This window comes from Mytilus edulis, chromosome 1, assembly GCF_963676685.1.
Source record: "Mytilus edulis chromosome 1, xbMytEdul2.2, whole genome shotgun sequence".
In the NCBI taxonomy this organism is placed as follows: domain Eukaryota; kingdom Metazoa; phylum Mollusca; class Bivalvia; order Mytilida; family Mytilidae; genus Mytilus; species Mytilus edulis.
The window spans coordinates 85,649,404-85,670,856 of NC_092344.1; the positions used below are offsets into that span (position 1 = coordinate 85,649,404).

The window sequence follows — 21,453 nt, forward strand, 5'->3', positions numbered from 1 at the left end:
AGTATTTTTTGTCTAAGAGACAGCGTTGAAGTGAACTATAAAAAAGAAGATGTGGTATAATTTCCAATGAGACAATTCTCCACAAGAGACCAAATCAAACAGAAAATTAACAACTTTATGTCACCGTACGGCCTTCAACAATGAGCAAAGCCCATACCGCATATTCAGCTATAAATGGCCCCGATAGGACAAACGCAAAATAATTCAAATGAGAGAATTAACGGCCTAATTTATGTACAAAAATTGAACGAAAAACAAATGTGCAACATATCACCAAACGACAACCTCCTGACTTAGGACAGGCACAAACTTACAGAATGTGGCGGGGTTAAACATGTCTTGTCATGTTTTGGCCCTTAGGCAATATATAAGCTTCTGGTAATCAAAACTATCAGGAATAATTGTTATTTGTGACATTAAGATCCAGTCGTAATTTATGTAGGACTTATGTGACGTTTTATGTGTAGGTGTGGTATTGACCTTTTGCCCTTCAGTTGTTATTGTAAAGTCTTTAATTGCTAGAGGCAAAGGTTTGATATTACACAACTTTAGATCCGGTTTTTTTGGCGTACACATTATCTACATTTTCTATACTGTAGTGAATATTACTTGTATTCTCAAGAGGTAAGCTATAGAAAATGTTATGGGTATAATTTGGAGGCATTTTTAAGGTAGCCAGAGGCTTTAAGGAGCCTGTGTCGCGCACCTGAAATTTTGAAATTGATGCATGAAATAATACAATAATTATAGATTATCGTTGATCATCTCAAAGAGATTGATATTCTCGCTTGAGCCGGGACGGCGAAAGCGAGAAAGGCAATCGAGTTGAGATGATCAATGTTGATCTGTTTATCGCTATTTTACCTATGACGACGTTGTCAATTTCATGTAAATTTCGTTAGCAACGCCACGTGCCTGCTTAGTTTCTAGCGATAATTTTCAATCTCATGCGAGTAGCATGATATAAAAATTATCACAAAAAAAGATCAAAGGAAAAATGCAAAAAAATAGCGATAATAAAGGAATCTGTGTGGGTCAAGTTTGATTTTTAAATGCTTTAATCTCAATTATCATTTTAAGTTTTCAAGGTTAAACACACATTTGAAGTATGTCGTGCTGCTGAAAAGAGACAGTCCCAACATTCTGAACATTTTTGTCCAAATTATATTTTTTCTACTCATAGCAGTTTTCAAGAAAATAGACACACCTTGCATTTTACCCCTTTGTTTTACTTTTAGCTACGGCGGCCATGTTGGTTGGCAGGCTGGACTTCAAACACATTTTCTTAACAAAATACCCTATAATAAAGATTGACAAAAACTCCGTATAAAGGAGTCAATTGAAAATTTGGTTAATGAACTTATTTAAAGATCTCGCTTTAAAAACATTATTGCTGTTTACAGTTTATCTTTTTTTTTATCTATAATAATCATCAAGATAACCAAAAACTGCAAAATTTTCTTAAACTTACATGTTAAGAGACAGCAACCCAACAACTGGTTGTCTGATTCGTCTGAAAATTTGAGAACATATAAATCTAAACTTGATAAAGAAATTTTACCCTTGTCATATTTCACGGCTGGTAATCTACACACGCAGAACATTTGGTTCTGCAATGAAAACCGTGAGAGGATTTTCCGGTTGTGCTTGAGTGGAGTAATTGTCACCGCTTCAAAAGGTATGTACATTTCTAAATCGCAATTTTCTAATTCAACTGATCAAAATATTTAAAATCGGAGAATGCTATGCTGTGGTGAATACGTTAACGAAGAGATACATGTATCATTTACTGTTGTACATGGTGTTAAACTCCTACAAAATCAGTTGTCCCACGAGAAATTGCCTAAAAAAGTGACATTTGAATTTTGAAATGGTTCTATTAACAGACCTACACGTTTAAATTTACCCTTTTTTCGGTCAATGGGTATGAATGACGTTTTGGGCGACGTGTACGCTGTCCGGTGTTGATGGACGTCTTAATAAATCTTAAAACCTCATTTTTTCATTATTCCATGCGTGAGGGGATCGGTTCTGATTGAGGAAATCGTGAATGCGTGAGGGGACGTGAAATCATATCTGTATATTCAAGCTATGAGTCGTTGAAAGTTGCCTAAATTTGGTTTAATTCTTCATGAAAAACACATGTGTGTGCATCTTCTATATATTATAACATCAGACTTGGACTTATCTTGAACTGAAATTTAATGTGCGTATTGTTGTGCGTTTACTTTTCTGCATTGGCTAGAGGTATAGGGGGAGGGTTGAGATCTCATACACATGTTTAACCCCGTCGCATTTTTGCGCCTGTCCCAAGCCAGGAGCCTCTGGCCTTTGTTAGTCTTGTATTATTTAAACTTTTAGTTTCTTGTGTACAATTTGTAGGTTTAGTATGGCGTTTATGATCACTGAACTAGTATATATATATTTGTTTAGGGGCCAGCTGAAGGACGCCTCCGGGTGCGGGAATTTATCGCTACATTGAAGACCTGTTGCTGTTGTCTGCCGTATGATCGGGTTGTTGTCACTCTTTGACACATTTCCCGTTTCCATTCTCAATTTTATACAAACAAATTATGAAATAGAACTTTGAAATAAATTGAGGGAAGCTAGGTTTTATAATATGTTTTACGAAGAATAAAAAGAAAAATAGTGTTAACGTTTTTGTTTCTTGTTACAAATAATTTTTCCCTATCATCTCAGTATGTATTTTTTACGAATATGACATTTGAATAACTGATTTTCACTGAGGCCAACGGCCGAAGTGAATATCAGTTTTACAAAAGTCAATTAAACCACATGATTTACCGAAACAAAAGACAGTAGTTCTTTTATTCCATACTCAGAGAGAAATGTATGTAATGGCAATTATTTACCAAAACAAATTGTACATCAAACATTTTTTTATCAAAATTATGCACGTTAAAAGCACACGACGTTTTGCGCGGTGAAAATACTTTTATCGCAAGTGAATATGCTTATTTATTCAAAATCCCATTCATATAGAAACCAACTAAAATTTTATTGATATGGAACAGTTTGATTTATACAAAAATATCACCACGTTTTCTGTATATGAATAAACAGTCTAACCAATAAATTGCAAATAAGTATCCAAACTAGGCCGATTATGTGCTTAAATCCGCGGAGACATATTTGGAACTTATTTGGTTAGATTGTTTGTTCATGGCTTCATGTAACAAACGTTTGGTAATTTATTGATATTTCAAAATTCTATCACACAATTTTTATACACACGAATGTAGTTTTTAAAGAACAATTTAACCAAATTTAGCCAACTTTCAACGACTCATAGCTTGGACATAAAGATATGATTTTACGTCCCCTCACGCATTCACGATGTTCTCAATCAGAACCGATCCCCTCACGCATGAAATAATGAAAAAATGAGGTTTTTAGATTTATTAAGACGTCTATTGACACCGGACAGCGTACACGCCGCCCAAAACGACATTCATACCCATTGACCGAAAAAAGGGTAAATTTAAACGTGTGGGTCTGTTAATAGAACCATTTCAAAATTCAAATGTCACTTTTTTAGGCAATTTCTCGTGGGACAACTGATTTTGTAGGAGTTTAACACCATGTACAACAGTAAATGATACATGTATCTCTTCGTTAACGTATTCACCACACCATAGCATTCTCCGATTTTAAATATTTTGATCAGTTGAATTAGAAAATTGCGATTTAGAAATGTACATACCTTTTGAAGCGGTGACAATTACTCCACTCAAGCACAACCGGAAAATCCTCTCACGGTTTTCATTGCAGAACCAAATGTTCTGCGTGTGTAGATTACCAGCCGTGTATTTGCTTTAAATGCTTGTAAGCTAAATATAGGCCAAAACTGCATTTTATCCCTATGTTCTAGTTTAAGCCATGTTGGTTGGCAGACAGGATCATCGGAAAGATTTTTTTATAAGTTCCCCATTGATGACTGTGGCCAAGTTTGGTTGAACTCGTATATGTAGTTTCAGAAGAGACGATTTTGGTAAAAGATTACATAAATTTACGAAAAATTGTAATACAATTCATTATAAATGGCAATAACTCCTTACGGGGTCAATTAACAATTTTGGTCATGATGACTTATTTGTAGATCTTCCTTTGCTGAACATTATTTTTGCTTACAATCACTATCTATAATAATATTCAAGATAATAACCAAAAACAGCAAAATCTATCTAAACTTACTTATTCAAGGACAGCAACCCAACTACAGGTTGGCTGATTCGTCGGAAAATTCCACGGCAGATAGATCTAAATCTTATGGGTTTTTTGTTTGTTTTTTTTTCTCTGTTGGATTTTTTTGGCAGGCGTTGTTGTCGGACACATTTTTTCTAAAGCTAGATACCCCTTTATCGATTGTGGCCAAGTTTGGTTAAATTTGTCTTTAGTTTTAGGGAAGATTTTTGTAAAAGTTCACGGACGACGGACGCCAAGTGATGAGAAAAGCTCACTTGGCCTTTCAGACCAGGCGTACGAAAAATTGACTTTGAGTTGCGGAGTGTACTATAAAATTGAATCATTTGTAATTACTTTGGCTCACAAAGAAAACTTTAGAGTACAAGACAATTTATAACCTAAAAGTAAACAAGAGATGTGTTATATTAACTTTACAATTTATGACAAAAGATTTGATTTTCTAAGATACTGCTAATCAAATTTTTGCTTTCGGACAGAAGTTTGAAAATACTACTCGAATAAAGGCATCAATTTTCCTTTTAATTTATATGTGAATAACTTGAAATTTCACAGAACGAGTAATAATCTTTTTGTCGAAATAAGGAGCAAGATAGAACTATGCGTTTATTGTTGTCCTAATTAAATTACGCTTGCAATATTTTTTTTTAATTTTCAGTTTTTAGTTTTCTATATATTTCAGATGTCTTTTTTTTTGTGCATTAGATTTGCACTTTCCTTTTTTCCTTTACATAAAGAGATATAATTTATATGTTGCATACCTGTTTTCCTCTTTAGGGACCGGTAAAATTTATCGTCACATAGGACCGGTGCAAAAATAAAAACATTTAATAAAAGTTACAACCCTATGGTTTTCAAACTGAGAAAAAAAATGATGTCCTATGCCAACTTAGTAATAAAAAAAGTTGGTGTCCTATCCTACTTTTCCAATGTATTGTAAATAAAAGTATACTTAATCATGTCAAAAGAGACAATCAACATATGTTGTCTTTATAATATGATCAAAAGCAACAAACTGTATATCAATGATTACATTATTTTGTGAGACTTCAATTTGTAATAGTTTGATTTCTGTTCCTATTTTTTGTTTATGTTTACTACATGTAATTTTTAGTTATAAATTTAACTGTTTTCATGCAATATACTGTACATGTATGTTTATACATTTTGTCTAGTCATACACCATTGGTTGTCCTAAAGCAAATCCAATCCATCACATTTAAAATTATTAAATATACAAATGTACTTTACATTTTAATAAGATGATTAAATACAAAAACAAATATATGTAAACTAAATGTACATGTGTTCCTTAATTTTGTACCCTGCTTTTTTTCTGCTTTAAATAACTCAGCTAAAGTTTTGCCAAATGTGGCTTCATATTCTTAATTTGTGTTATGCACTATTTTTACAATATTACATATAAGTAAGAAAATCTCTTGTACTGTATTACAAAAAAGTCTATATAATTTATAAAACATTTAAAATAAATTTAGAAAATAAATACATATCTGTTTCTGGTTACAATTGGTTGAAAGATTTGGTAGGGAGGTTTAGAATTTATGTTTCTATATACATTGTTGTATCATGTATTATGTTATATTTTTATGATTTTTATTTTCTAAAGAATTTTTATTTTTATCGTGCATGTTATTATTTTTTGTTATATATTTTGTTTTTTCTTTTATCAATTTTCTTTATTCTTTTATTATTTACATGAGAATTTAACTTGATTTTATGATTTTTCTTATTCTAGTCATTACATGTAGTTAAAAATGCATAACTTTATTGACATTATTTTTTTAATTTAATTTATTAAAACATTACTGTTTACAGTAACTGAGAGCAGAATAAAAAAGGAAAAAACCAATTTTCCTCTTTTTTCACTCTAATTTCTGACAAGTGCAATTAGAGGCGAAATTTGGACCAGAACGTAATAAATTTATTCTATAACCCATGTATTTGAGGAAAAATAATGAAAAACAAAGAAAATTCTGTTATATTAGTATTTATTTGTTACATTTCAAAATAAATTTATACTGAATTCTACACTTTGCTGTCCATTTTTAGTCAACTCTCTGTAAAGGATGCAACATAGAATAAATTTATTCTAAATGCATGGTGCTTATGTATATGATCATTTATAAAATAAATTTATTATGTAGAGCCTTAATATCTATATTTAGTTCGAGAAAATCATAGAATAAATTTATTCTACATTTAATGTGATTTATGATTATAATAATATATAAAATAAATTTATTTTGAAAGTAAAGTAATCTGTATGGTGAGGTTGAGACACAGAATAAAATTATTCTATGTTCAATGTGATTTTTGTCTTGTATTATAATATATAAAATAAATTTATTCTGAAAGTACAGTTATTATATTAAGGTGGAGACACAGAATAAACTTATTCTACATTCAATGTGGATTAAAAGTATTATGATATATAAAATAAATTTATTTTGATAGTACAGTAATTATGTTAAGGTTGAGACACAGAATAAATTTATTCTGGTTATAAAAATATATAAAATTTGTTTAGGAAAAAATACACTGATCTGTATGATTTGTTTAGGCTACATAGAATAATTTTATTTTAAACCAGCGGTGTTTTTGATAATATTTGATATGTTCACATAATTTTACCTTGAAAATACATTTAGGTCAGAAAAAAATGTGTTCCTATATAATTTTCTATCTTTCATGTCTATTTACATGTAAGATTCATAAAAATGTATTTTATTTGAAGTTGCGATGTGACTGTTTATAAACCCAACTTAAGACAATGCATATATCTGCTATCAACAATGCAAAAGGACACTCCCTTGAATTATGAAAACATCCATTTCTTCAGCTGATTTTGTTATGTGGGACTGAATAGAAATACTGTGCAGCAATTTAAAAAAAAAATATCAATATATAAATGTAAAATAAACAGATAAGAAATAACCGCGCTGAAGTACGTCCATTATTCATAGTTCATTATTCATTATTTAATATTGAAAAATGAATAGTGAACTATTTCATTATTCACTATTGAATAATGAATAATGAACTATGAATAATGGACGTACTTCAGCGTGGTTAAGAAATAGTAAAAGTTCAACAGGTTTTTCTTAAATTGAAAATATATCTGTTTTTTAAAACATGTCTCTCTCTGTAGATGCACGTGCTAAAAATTGTCTTTTTTCTTGCTTCTGGATAGGCCTGATCTGAAAGAAATAACGACAAATTCAAAACAATTTCAAATATTTTTAGTAACCATACCAAAATTTATAATCTTTGATAAAGAAATTGTCTGTCTTTCTTTTAATCTTACTTATGATGTCCATTTTGCTTATATAATATTATTCACTCTCTTTATTGTAATTAATAATAGTCTTCCTCTGTGTTGAAGTCCGTACTTTGACCTATAATGATTTACTCTTATAAATTGTGACTTGGATGGAGAGTTGTCTCATTGGCACCTATACCACATCTTCTTATATCTATTGCCTCTGGATACAGCAAGATAAAGATGGCTATGCTATGCACTTGAACAGTATTTATTGAATTTTAATTTATACAATAAATGGATTAACTTACAGTAACTCATTAAACTTTTACAATTTAAAAGTCAACAATTTATCAAATTAAAACCTCATTATTACATACCTAATCTTCATCTTCAGAGACACTGAATAAGTCAGGACTGAATAACAATCTAGTCTTTTTTGCTGGTGTTTCATAACAGTTTTCTCACTCTACAAGAAATATTTGAAGTTTAAAATGCAGGAACACTTACTCTGTTATTGTTTTTCTTCAGGCATATTTCTTTATTTTTATCAGGATTGGCATGTATCATTCCCAACTTCCTGAATATGCATGTAATATTTGCCATTGGCCATTCAGCCAGTCATGATCAACCAATCAATCAATCATAGAGTCTTAAAACAGATGAGTGGTTCATGCCTAGGAAAAAGCGAACTGAATACACAAATAACAATTAAAATCAGGTTTCATTAAGTCTTAAACAAAACACAGGACTGGTGTTAACAATACTTTTACCTATCCCATTTAACATGTTTAAAATACCAGAAAACAAGTAAGACATGTTCCAAAAGGAACAACAGCTTCCTCAGGTAAAAATGTGAGTAATGTACCCAACACATCCCCCCTTCAACAAAATATTCATTTTCCTCTCAAAACGTTAAAGATGCGCGTTCAGCACTCTGATACAAAAATATATTGAAATTTAGGTACATGTACTTTACTCAACACTTTACACATTTTATTACCAAAATATGAGTGCAAATGTCTCGCCTTTGTCTTACTTATCATTGAAATAAAATTGAAAGTCTTTAGTACAATTATCAGGTATACTTAACTTTATCAATGCACAACTACAATGTATGACACAACTAAAAATTGTCCAATGAACCATAAAAATGAAGTCGAAGTCAATTGAGACCTGTCAGACGGACATTTCCAGCTGACAATGATTCCATACATGATACACCCTATATAGTGGTCCTACTGCTTAAAGTATCTGAGAAATAGACCAAACCACAAACACTATACATTGGCCAATGAACCATGAAATTGAGGCCAAGGTCAGACGGAACCTGTGGGGTGAATATGTACACCTTACAATCATTTCAATAATCCATACACCAAATATAGATGACTTACTAGTTATAGTATCTAGATACGGTCTTGCTTAAGTAAAGTTACTTTATTTTTGATAACTGATCCATGGAATAAGGTAGAGGTCAGGTTAACCCTACATGTACCTAGCTGACGAACATGTAAATGTTGCTAGGAACGCATATACCAAACAAAGTTATCATGTTACTCATAATAAGTGAGTTTTTCATTTAACAAAACAAAATGTATCAAGCAGATACTGAACCATGAAAATGAGGTTGCCGGGACAATGACATATGACAGACGGACATTTCGTAACATAAGGTATGAATTCGAAGCATTTAGATTGTCTAACTTATAAAATATAATGGTTCAAACAAATAGTGTACACCATCGTCGCCGCCGTTGCTTGGTTGCAATACCTACCATGCCATGTCTCGCATACAGGCGAAAAAAAACCCAAATCACTGCACAACAGACATCAACCTTTCATATAAACCTCTGAAGAAAGAGATACCTTTCTGAGTATTATTTTTTCCTAAAAGGACCCTTTAATTTGTATTCATGCTGGACTATATTTCTTCCAGAGTTTAATCGTTAATACACATGATATATATGCTACACTTTTACTATTTTATATAATATTTATGAAAAATTTACTGTTGTTAAAGTGTGTACATTTCCCTCGAGATACAATGTATATTATTTACCATTTAAAATTCCTTGCAGTCAGAATTAATACATTTTTTTTAAAATTATTCGAAAATGCCTGCCCATAACAAGTATTAATTTGATGACCATTCAGGCATTCATTTGAGAAGAAAGATTCGACTGAGGTGTGTTTTTCAGGGAGGTTCTTTTAGTTCAAAAAGGACATCTGTGGTCTACTAAAACAGTGCATAGTTATGAAAATTTGTCAACAGAAGGCATGAAAGGCTTATAATATCTATTTTAATATATAAATACATAAAATAGATACTTACAGACTTCTGTTGTCTATCCTGATATGTTCCTGGTGCCGTTTCAACCATGACAAATACAAGACACAAACGGACATTGAATCGTCGCTCCTAATCTTTGAATAACATTGGAAACAGACCTTTCCTCCATGTACTAACTCGAATAATTCAGCGCCCCTTTTCCACTACTTTTCTCGAGGAAATGGTTCATGGAGTGATCGAAGTGATCGTAATATAAAGACTGGATTATTCGGGTTATCCATGTACTGACAAATATATTAAGATAGAGTCAAATACACACGCTGTGAATTTATTATGTAATTCCGTCGTTTGTTTGTCATTATCTATCGTGCGAAATTTTACATTCGGATGTTTATAATTTATTAGGTTTATATGATCACGATGGCCACAGTATGTGGCCATTAAAATATGTTATGGGTAATTAGCATATGATAACAAATCGTGTTTGAAGAAAGAATCGTAAGATTTTATATTACAATTATCTTTTTCGTTTAGTTCTTAAGATTAAAAATCATTTACGTTAATAAAAAAAATCGAAGTTTTGAATATACCAATTTTTTTTATTTTTTTTTGTATAGGAACATTTATTCCATAGAAAAACAAAAGAATATTGGGTATCGATCCGTGACACAAAATGAATATAAGCACATTATAAAACACATACAAAAAATAAGCAAAGGAACGCGCTTTAATTGCTCAAAGTCACCTTAAACCTTCAACATGCAACAAAAAGGATCTCACCACACTGCAAATATAAGACGACCACTAGCAACAGCCAGAGCGAAATAGTTTGCAAAAAAAATTTGAATAGACTTCGTAAGATGTTACACCACCATTTTGGGCACGTTTAAAAAGGAAAGAAGTACGTATGTAAAACAAAGTAGTTCTTACGTATTTAAATCAAACTTTATTATATGCAGAATAATTTTTTGTAAGTTATATAGATATCAAATGAAAGGGTAAGGACTGCTGATCCTTGTAGAACACACACATTTGACAGATGAATACAAATGATACAAATATAGTAACTGTCATGAATTAATTCTATAAAATTGAGGGCGTATATTGCCTGTTACTCAGATATGAAGTACCTAGTTTGGTGTATCCAAAGTTATAATATAATTAGTACAGTCTGATGTGTAAATAATGGTATACTTATCCCCCATATATATATTTGCATGCTGTTTTTTTTTTTTGTGTTGACGTCCGAAATACTGCACTGTAGACTTACAGTTAGGGGTTTTTTGCTTGTGAGAGAAACATGTTTAACCCCGCCACATTATTTATGTATGTGCCTGTCCCAAGTCAGGAGCCTATAATTCAGTGGTTGTCGTTAACTTTGTTTATGTGTTACATATTTGTTTTTCATTCATTTTTTACATAAATAAGGCCGTTAGTTTTCTCGTTTGAATTGTTTTACATTGTCTTATCGGGGCCTATTATAGCTGACTGTGCGGTGTGGTCTTTGCTCATTGTTGAAGGCCGTACGGTGACCTATAGTTGTTAAATGTGTCATTTTGGTCTTTTGTGGATAGTTGTCTCATTGGCAATCATACCGCATCTTCTTTTTTATATTAGCTTATTGTTCCTGCTTTCCGTAAAAAAAGAATGGCTTTTCCATGATATTATATGTTACATTGCTCCTACCAAACAAATAATGAAGGTTAAGAAAACATTCGTTTATACGTAATGAAAGCATTTGAAGACTGGTACGATTGAAGTTAGAATAATGTGTCTTGGCAGAGTGGCATGTCTTCTTACAAAGTTATTTGTATCTTCTGAAAAAACGCGTCAAAAAATCTGACGCAGTTTGTCTAGTACAAAACGTGTAAATAACATATAGCATGTTGTCATTCTGGGTGTAAAAGCTACCACTGGACATCATACATCGTTTTTATCGTCATCCTCATCATTCTTTATATAAATAATGACCGGAGTATCTTATGGTAAAAAGGGACATAAAAAAGTGGTTAAAACTTTGCTCCATCATGGTTATCAATCTAAATAAATATAGTTCTCTAATTTTGTTATCCTCTTATAAAATACCAGCACTATCATGGTTCTGGAATGATTTATCCGGGTTATTGTTTCATATGTAAATTTTAAGATAATAAATGGCGAATTAACTAAAAAAATATATAAACTATGAAAGAACGAAGCACTTACTTCAAAGTTGATTAAACCCGCGGGGATTTCAAGAAAGCTTTTTTACACAAGACAAAGTCAATGAAGAGATTTCATTACGAACCTATCTACTGGATTTATTGTTATTTTGTTCAAGTCCTGAATATGCACGTAATTTTAGCCACATCACGTTCAGCAAACTTAAAAATCGTCTCCTTAATTTTTTTTTATCTGAAAACGATGAAAGCTCATTTAGTCGAGGGTTTCGTTGTATAATTAAGCCCCCCCCCCCCCCTGGTATCTTTAGTATCTTTGTCCACACTGATGCCATTTCCTCCTTCGACTCACTAAAAATCGAGGTATATTAGTGAAGTTACCGCCACTGGATATGAAGCATGTACAATGGGCCATTCCAGTTAATTTCTGACAGGTGGGGATGGATGGGGAAATTTTTGTTTATACGTATCAGAAAAAAACATCATAAAAAACTACCTATCAGATCAAAGAATTAAGACCTATCATATGTAGAGTTTCTGTTCATATTGGGTGGATGGGCTTTCATGGGGAAAAATGACCTATCAGAATTTTTAATTAATTAATTATATATAATATTACCTTAAAAACACATGCACGCGAATTTTTGTTTCTTGATCTTTTTTTGTTTTTAGGGGCCTGAGGTTGTGATGGTTCAAACCTCGCACATGGCAGTTGAGTTCAAAATGCAATCTTAAAAAATAAAGTTGAGAATAGAAATGGGGAATGTGTCAAAAAGACAACAACCCGACCATAACACAAACAACAGCAGAAGGTCACTAACAAGTCTTCAATGCAACGAAAAACTCCCGCACCCGGAGGCGTCCTTCAGCTTGCCCCCAAACAAATATATATACTAGTTCAGTGATAATGAATGCCATACTAAACTCCAATTTGTACACAAGAAACTAAAATTAAAAATAATACAAGACTAGCAAAGGCCACTAGCAAAGGCCAGAGGCTCCTGACTTGGGACAGGCGCAAAAATGCGGCGGGGTTAAACATGTTTATGAGATCTCAACCCTCCCCCTATACCTCTAGCCAATGTAGAAAAAGTAAACGCATAACAACAGGCACATTAAAATTCGGTTCAACAGAAGTCCAAGTCTGATGTCAGAAGATGTAAACAAAGAAAATAAACAAAATGACAATAATATATAAATAACAACAGACTACTAGCAGTTAACTGACATGCAAGCTCCAGACTTCAATTAAACTGATTGAAAGATTATGTCTTCATCATATGAATATCAGGCACAATCCTTCCCGTTAGTGGTTTAGTATCATTTATTTAGTAATGATTCTTTATGTCGTAACTACAATTCCGTTCCCTTTTCAGGAATGTGACTCGCCGAATTATTACCGAGTTTGTAATAAAATGACCAATACGACGGGTGCCTCACGTGAAATTCTTCCCGTTAGGGGTTTAGTATATTGATTGAATATAATTATCAGTTTTCACGACAAAAATCTTAGATTCTCTCTTGGCATTCCGGCTTTCTCCACCATTACAGTTTGATAACCACGAAATGAACAATATTGTGCTGAAAGTTACGTTGAACACTAATAAATCGATATTTCGGTTTTAGCACCCAGACTCAAGGTATAGGGTTTGAAGATCGATTGGAAAAAAGCAACCGTTTCTAATCACAATGTTTCATAATCAAAATAATGCTTTACTTTGAATACATGGAGGACAAGGCCTCAACCTATATATACGTTCTCACAAGTACGAGGGTCAGGATGGGGTCAAATTTAAACCATTTTTCTCTTACTATTCTTTCTATTTTTTTGTTCATTATTCTCTATTCTGTAAACCCCCATCCACAGCCTCAGGTATAGACGAAGTGTCATATATGTGGTCTAGTAATGTCAGCAGTGTGATCTGCACATTTATCATTTTGTAGAAAAAGATGAACGGGTGGTGTTTATACATTGTTTTGATATAAGATATGATACATCTTTTCTATCAAATCGATTGATTGACAGATTGTTGGTTGCTTAACGTGCAGTGTCAAATAGTTCATGCATGCATGCACGGAACGAGAAGCTATTTTAAAACAATACATACCATGGGGAATACCTGTAATAAGGGTAGACCGGGATGAAGTGCGGTAAGCTTTTTATAAATCTTTAAAGACCAATAAAAGAAAGGATAAGACAAAATGGTACACATTCTCAAACGCCTATTTATCGGTAATAATACTTGAGGGTCTTGTTTGAGTTGACAGAATATCGAATCACGGGCCTGGGAAACTCAGAATAAAGGACAAAAAATATAGCTTATACAAAAAAATTATAAAGAATAGAAAATAAAAGGATGATCAAATAGAGAATAATGAGCAAAATTATAAAGAATAGAAAAAATGTTTTAAAAATTAAAAGAATACAAAATCGATGGACCATCCATCCAGACCATTATACTTTTGTAGTTGTCCATTTTCGATTAACATATTATTTAATTAGAATGATATAAAATGACCACACATTAATAACCTCTATGAAATGACACAGATTCAAATAATTTACAATCTTCGATTTGTTTAATTCATGTTAGCAAACAAGTGCCGCATATCTATCTGAAGTTGTTAAAATAATTATTGCTAATTATAACAAACGCGGCTTAACAGCCTTATCATTTTAAGTAATGCACGCGTACGTTGAGTGTAGGCCCCTAGTGTTACCACATGCCGAGAAGACTTCAAATGGAAACACAGTCAAGATAATTAATGACAAGACGTAGGACACTGATCTGTAATTTTGTATGATATGATCACTTGGTATTTCTCTCTATGTACGTGCAATGAAGATAACAGACAAGTGGAATTTAAAAGAAGGGAAGACAAGTTGAACACAGACGGATAGTTTTCCAGTTTCGTTTATGAATCACAGTTCAAGAAATTGGAGGTTAGTTTTGCTCAGTATACTAGAGGTGGGATTAGGGGTGGGGTCAAGGATACTGGGATCCCCTCATAGATCCCCGAAATATATGCTCAATGCATACTAGACGTTTTACAAGTCTCTGCGTATGCCCCTTTTCAAATCCTCGATCGATCTGCATCTGCATCTGCGAATATCTGCGAATATCAATTTGCATATTTTCTACGATATTACTATTACTAGATTTATTTCACATGACTGGGCGGAGTTTAAGAAGTTCGCTTATTTAAGACCAGTCCATCTATAGACATGAGTTTTGGGATAAGATCATCAATGAAGTGTCCAGTTATTCGTCTCATATCATACACTCAGTTCTTTTGTATATGCGTTTGGTGACACTGATAGGTGATTAGAATTCAATAATAATTATAACGACAATCATCCTTATCACACACATCTTCAAATAGACTGTCCTTATGCGAATTAAAACATAAGCTCCGCCCGATCAGTTGAAAAAAAGTTGGTAAATATACATTAGAATATCGATCATTCCATAATAAATAAGAACAATTTGGAATATAACATTTATGGAACGCCACAACTGCCTATGATAACGATAATCATATCATTACGGAAAGAGGTATATCATGAAGCAAATTAAATTAAATGTTCATTCTATAACTAAATTTGACTATACTACTCTGACAATTTGTTATATCACTAAGATAAATTTATATACTACAAGTGTGGACACAGATCAGTGTGGATAGTATGTTTGGATGTTTGACAGTGTTTTGTATGACAAAAGAAGTTCTATGTTTTTCCCATTGGTTTCTATATTACTATGTTGCATAATATGACAACCAACCTGAGCATTAGGAGAGTTGTTTATTTTATATTTAGTTTTTTTATGTTCAAGACGGGCATACAAGAGCTCGAGACACTAATTGCATCAATTACCAAATGATTATGCCAGATAGAGTATGTTCCACATTCTTGATTTTGGATATATTTTGAAGCTAGTAGAACAAATGTAGAAGAGGAACACATAACAAGTTAATTTTTTCATGGTGTGATTTTTTTTATATTGAAGATGGTATCTGAAAACATGTATTTGCTTACTATTTGTATGGTTCTATTTATATTACTTTGTGGAGAATCAACATTATCATATGTAAAAGATTTCGTTTAAATGTCGAAATTGTTTCTCAGAAAAGAAGACATTTAATAGTTTTTAGTAATTAATTTACTCAGATTAGAAGAGACATTAGTAATGACAATGCCTGACATGATGCTTAGGGCTAGATGAGACTCAGTTTTATTGTTAATTACCCCCCCCCCCCCCCCCCCCCCCCGTTTTTAAACATCCCTGGATCCGACCATGGAAGTAATAATATTACTTCCATATCCGACTCTGAAGACTATGCCTTAAAGCAAGGAATTGAATATTTAAATATAATGATTCCATGCTTGAAGTGAAGAAAATATATAAAAGGTTGGGTACATGTTTTCTCTTTTTAATTCATAAGTTTGAACGTAAATTTATTAGATAAATATTATTTATTATCTTTTAATCATTATGATAGTAATAATGTTTCTAATTGGTAATCTCATTATTATTTACTACGGGTGAAAGTTGAAGTAATCTTTAAACATTTAAAAAATTAAATGTTCACTTTCTTTACGCTAAGTCTTCAAGATTTTATTCATAACCTCAGACACATACTTGTGTACAAGAGGACATTCAATATATTCAAACATATTAAGATAATACATAGCAAGACAGGACAAACGAAACACAAATACATAGTTTATTTTAAAAGACAATTGGTATAATTAGATTACGTATTTTATGATTTTCTTCACGAAAATTGATAATTTCCTTTGAACTTGTACGTTACATATAGACAACAAGCCAGTGAATTTGTTCTTGCTTGGATTCATTACATAGTAATTTGGTATAAACTTTGATCTAAGAGCAGAAACATCAGCATTTTTATAGGTAAACAATATATGAAACTCATCCCCTATTCCCTCATTACATAATGTACATATTCTATTTTCCCTCGCGATCCCCGCCCATCTACCCGTCTCAATAGGTAACTTCAAATTCGAGCATCGAAGTTTAGATATGTAATATCTGTCCTTGGGTAATAATCGCAATAGATACGGTTCCAACCCAAACTCGAGTTTGAATAAAGAATAGAATTCACCCCTAGATGCATTATGTATCTGCGAGAACCAATGCTGATAGTACTGATCTGTTAATCGCTGTTTAACCATACTTTTTAACCAATCAATATTTACCACTAATTGATCGTTCCTTATAAAACTAAGATCTGTATCATCAAATATAGATTTTACATATTGAATCCATTTAAATTTGGTAGGATTAGTTTCATGTAGTTTAATCATAAGTCTTAGAAGGATATTTGACAGTTTGCTCTCTGTTTTAATAGTTCTGCACCAAAATGATGCCATCCTAAGTTTTATAGAGATGTTTAACGGGACCCGACCTAATTCCCCGTAAACCATAAAATTTGGTGTACTATTCCGAACACCAAGAATATTTTTACAGAATTGCAAATGCATTTTCTCAATATTCTGTTTATTTTCAAACCCCCAAACTTTTGATGAATATAATACTATAGGTGCGATTACAGCATCGAAGAGTTGTAACTGAATATCAATAGGCAATGATATATGTTTTATCTTCCTGTAGAGAGCAAACATTGCTTTTTGTGCTTGATCAAAAATCCTTTTTCTAGCAGTAGTCTTAGAACAGCTGTTAGGACACACTAGCTATGAAATTGTTGCATAGAAAGATGGAACATGTACCTATTATTTGAGCAAAAAGTGAAAGATACCCAGGGGCGGGACCAGCCATTTTTAAAAGAGGGTTCTAAACATTTGTTCCAATTTAAAACCATTTATCGTAAAAAAAAGGGGGCGTTCAAAGCACGGAACCCTAACTGGCTCCGACACTGAATCCAAAGGATATTTATACTCATAAGTCTATGAAACAATAAAACACCATTGCGAAAAACAAATAAACGACCAATAGACAATTAATTTTATGTAAAAAACTAGTTTTGAACATTTTCATAAGTACCTAAAGAACTGTACTCACACTTTTATGCAATCTGTTTGGCACACAGAATAATTGACAAAAAGTCTCCATCTTCATGGATAATATGACCATTTCAGTCAAAATATAATACGCTGTTCTTTATAGGTCACCAGACACTTCTATCAAAAGGAATTTATAAAGAAACACAAAAGTTTAGAAGGCAGACAAAATGACAGAAGTTACTACAACCACAGAGAACATTAGTGAAGGATACATTTTGAGAAAAATCTACAGAGGTAATTTAAAAGATTAAACTTTTAACTGGCTTGCAAGAAATATCTTAGAATGCTGAAATTAAGAATCATAATTGTTGTTTTATAAAAAGTGTTCTTTCTTATCTCATCGCAAAAGGTTTTGAAAGTGCTAATATAATTCATATTTTGACAATTGTAGTTCGCCCGGAATTGTTATTAGTGAATTAAAAGTCATTATTTTAAGAATGCGTGCAATGTATCGGTTACTCTATGAAAAGGAATATATTATGAATTTTAGAGCGAGGGCCTGATATGTGATGTGCAGTTGTACAATCATTTGCATATCTTATTTATACGGCGATCAGATCCGGCTGCCCCTTTAGTCCTTGTACATCTCTCTGAAACATTTGCTTACTTTACAGTTACAGCTCGTTTTTGACAAGGTTAGTGTAAGATGTTGCATGGGTGGCACAACTTTTACCATCTTGAGTTATGCCCATTTATAAACATAAATATTGCTGGATTTTTCGCTTCTGTTCTCTAACTTTAGTTTGCCTCAAGCAAATGTAATAAATCGTATACACAATGCATATTACCATAAAACACAGATCAAGGTTTAAATTGAGTGTCATCAATTCTACCGTTCTTGAGTTAAGGCCATTTAAAAACATAAAAAATGCTGAATTTTTCGTTTCCGTTCACTAACTTTAGTTTGTCTCAACCGAATGTTAAAATCACAAATCAGTCTTAACTACTTTAATCCTGTACATGTATCTGAATGTGGAAGTTGACACGTGTATATTTACGAGCGGGGGCATTTGTAGCCCATAGACACATTTTCCAATTTTTTTATGCACTGTAATTTTTATTTGATCTTTCAGATAGCTTTGGTTGAACGGAATAATGGAAACATGTATTTGGGAATATTAGAAGATAAAATGTTGACATTTACAAAGATAATTGTTCGAAAAGTTAAGAAGAGTTTGAAGATGAAAAATTCCAACTACAGATCTGTATGTCACTAAAAGACCAGATTACTTAACGATTAGTACCAGTTGCATTATAACGAAGCTTGTCTCTTGTGTGAAAAAAAACCCAAAATTATTCTAACAGATGACCAGTGACAAAACATTGAACAAAATCTTCAGGATTATATAAGCAAACAAAAAAGACTTAGATGTATTTTTGAACTGTTTGTATGCCATCACATGACAAGTCGAAACGATAAGGAAATTGATTTTTGGCCATATAGCAATTCTATTGTTTTACATGCGTTCTGAACTGTTCCGCTAGAATATTTGTGATAAAATAAACTGGACAGATTTTTTTTTGATTTTTTTTTTTTTGGGGGGGGGGGATAATTTTCACTCATTACAGATTTCAGAAATTGAAAAAGAAAATTTGCCAAAAAAAAAAGAGGGGCAAGGGTATATTTTTTGGGGGTGAGGGTTCAAATAGCAACAGCATAGTGTATTGCACAAAAGCATAAAAAAGAGGTAAATTTATTTATTTATTTATTTATTTTTTTTTGGGGGGGGGGGGGGGCAATTCGCAACAGCATAGTGTATTGCACAAAAGCCAAAAATTAAATATAAATTCAAATGATATAACCAATTCTAAGTTTTTTGGCTACCGTTATTCTGTGTCAGAAACCTATATTGCATCAAATATTTTATTACAATCCAAATTCAGACCTGTATCATGCACGAACATTGTGTCCATTTTTGTCCCAAATGTTTAGGATTTGACCTCTGCGGTCGTATCCAGCTGCGCTTGGCGAAGCAATTTATTGTATCAGTTTGTCTGTAATAAATAAGACCGATGAAATTTTCTTTTAAATTATTTTAATTTTTTATCATGAGATATTTTTAAGATTATTTTTATATAGAACAAAATTCATATTGAAGGTAGAATAAATTAATTCTGTGTCTCAGCCATACAGATAACTTTACTTCAAAATAAATTTATTTTATATTTTATCATAATCCGAAATCGCATTGAAACTAGAATAAATTTATTCTGTGTCACAGCTTCACCATACAGATAACTTTACTTCAAAATAAATTTATTTTATATATTATTATAATCCGAAATCGTGTTGAATGTAGAATAAATTTATTCTGTGTCTCAGCCTCACCACACAGATAACTTTACTTCAAAATAAATTTATTTTATATTTCATTATAATCCGAAATCGCATTGAAACTAGAATAAATTTATTCTGTGTCACAGCCTCACCATACAGATAACTTTACTTCAAAATAAATTTATTTTAAATGTTATTATAATCCGAAATCGCATTGAATGTAGAATAAATTTATTCTGTGTCTCAGCCTCACCATACAGATAAATATTATCATAATCATAAATGACATTGAATGAAGAATAAATTTATTCTATGATTTTCTCGAACTAATAATAGATATTATGGCTCTATATAATAAATTTATTTTATACATGATCATATACAGTAAGCACCATGCATTTAGAATAAATTTATTCTATGTTGCATCCTTTACAGAGAGTTGACTAAAAATGGACAGCTAAGTGTAGAATTCAGTATAAATTTATTTTGAAATGTAACAAATAAATACTAATATTACAGAATTGTCTTTGTTTTTCATGATTTTTTCTCAAATACATGGGTTATAGAATAAATTTATTACGTTCTGGTCCGAATTTGGCCTCTAATTGCACTTGTCAGAATTAAGAGTGAAAAAAGAGGAAAATTGGTTTTTTCCTTTTTTATTCTGCTCTCAGTTAGTCATGTACATAGTTATTCCAATTTCATTAGATAGTTACAAAATGTATATCTTCTTTTACATTTATATGTTATCGACTGTTATTTCAAGTTTTGTTATAATGTTAATAAAAATTATTTCAAAGTAATCGTTTGAAAAAAAAACTTGTGTCCTATGGATATTATCTGTGAAAAAAGTGATGTCCCAACAAAAGCGATTCCGGAAAAAAAGTATCTGCACACTTTGCACCGGTCCTATGTGTAAATAAATTTTGACCGGTCCCTTAAAGTCTATTATCTATGTTTCTGTATTTATAACCATACATGTTAGTCATAGCGGAAACGAGTAACTGATGAAAAATAATGTTTATCCAATTCTTGAAACAATTCATGTATAATATATCATAAACATAATCTTCTGTGCATGATGTTATTATTTTTATCGTATCCATATCGTATATTTGTCAAAAACAATTTTCTCTCGCTCTGTTTTGATGTGAAAATATAGCAGTTAAT

General features: G+C 31.8%; 2 long non-coding RNA genes across 2 annotated transcripts in view; one reads left to right on the top strand and one right to left on the bottom strand.

Moving 5' to 3' along the window:
• Positions 1–21,453, top strand: part of LOC139493137 (uncharacterized) — a 22,149-nt gene continuing 696 nt past the window's right edge. The window contains exon 1 of the long non-coding RNA XR_011656921.1: positions 1–624. This is a non-coding gene — a long non-coding RNA (uncharacterized lncRNA). The remainder of the gene's footprint in view (positions 625–21,453) is intronic.
• On the bottom strand, positions 7,316–10,029 carry LOC139493139 (uncharacterized). Its single transcript, XR_011656922.1, has 3 exons — positions 9,840–10,029; positions 7,885–7,973; positions 7,316–7,442 (listed from the first exon to the last, which is right to left on the bottom strand). It is a non-coding gene; the product is annotated as an uncharacterized lncRNA (long non-coding RNA).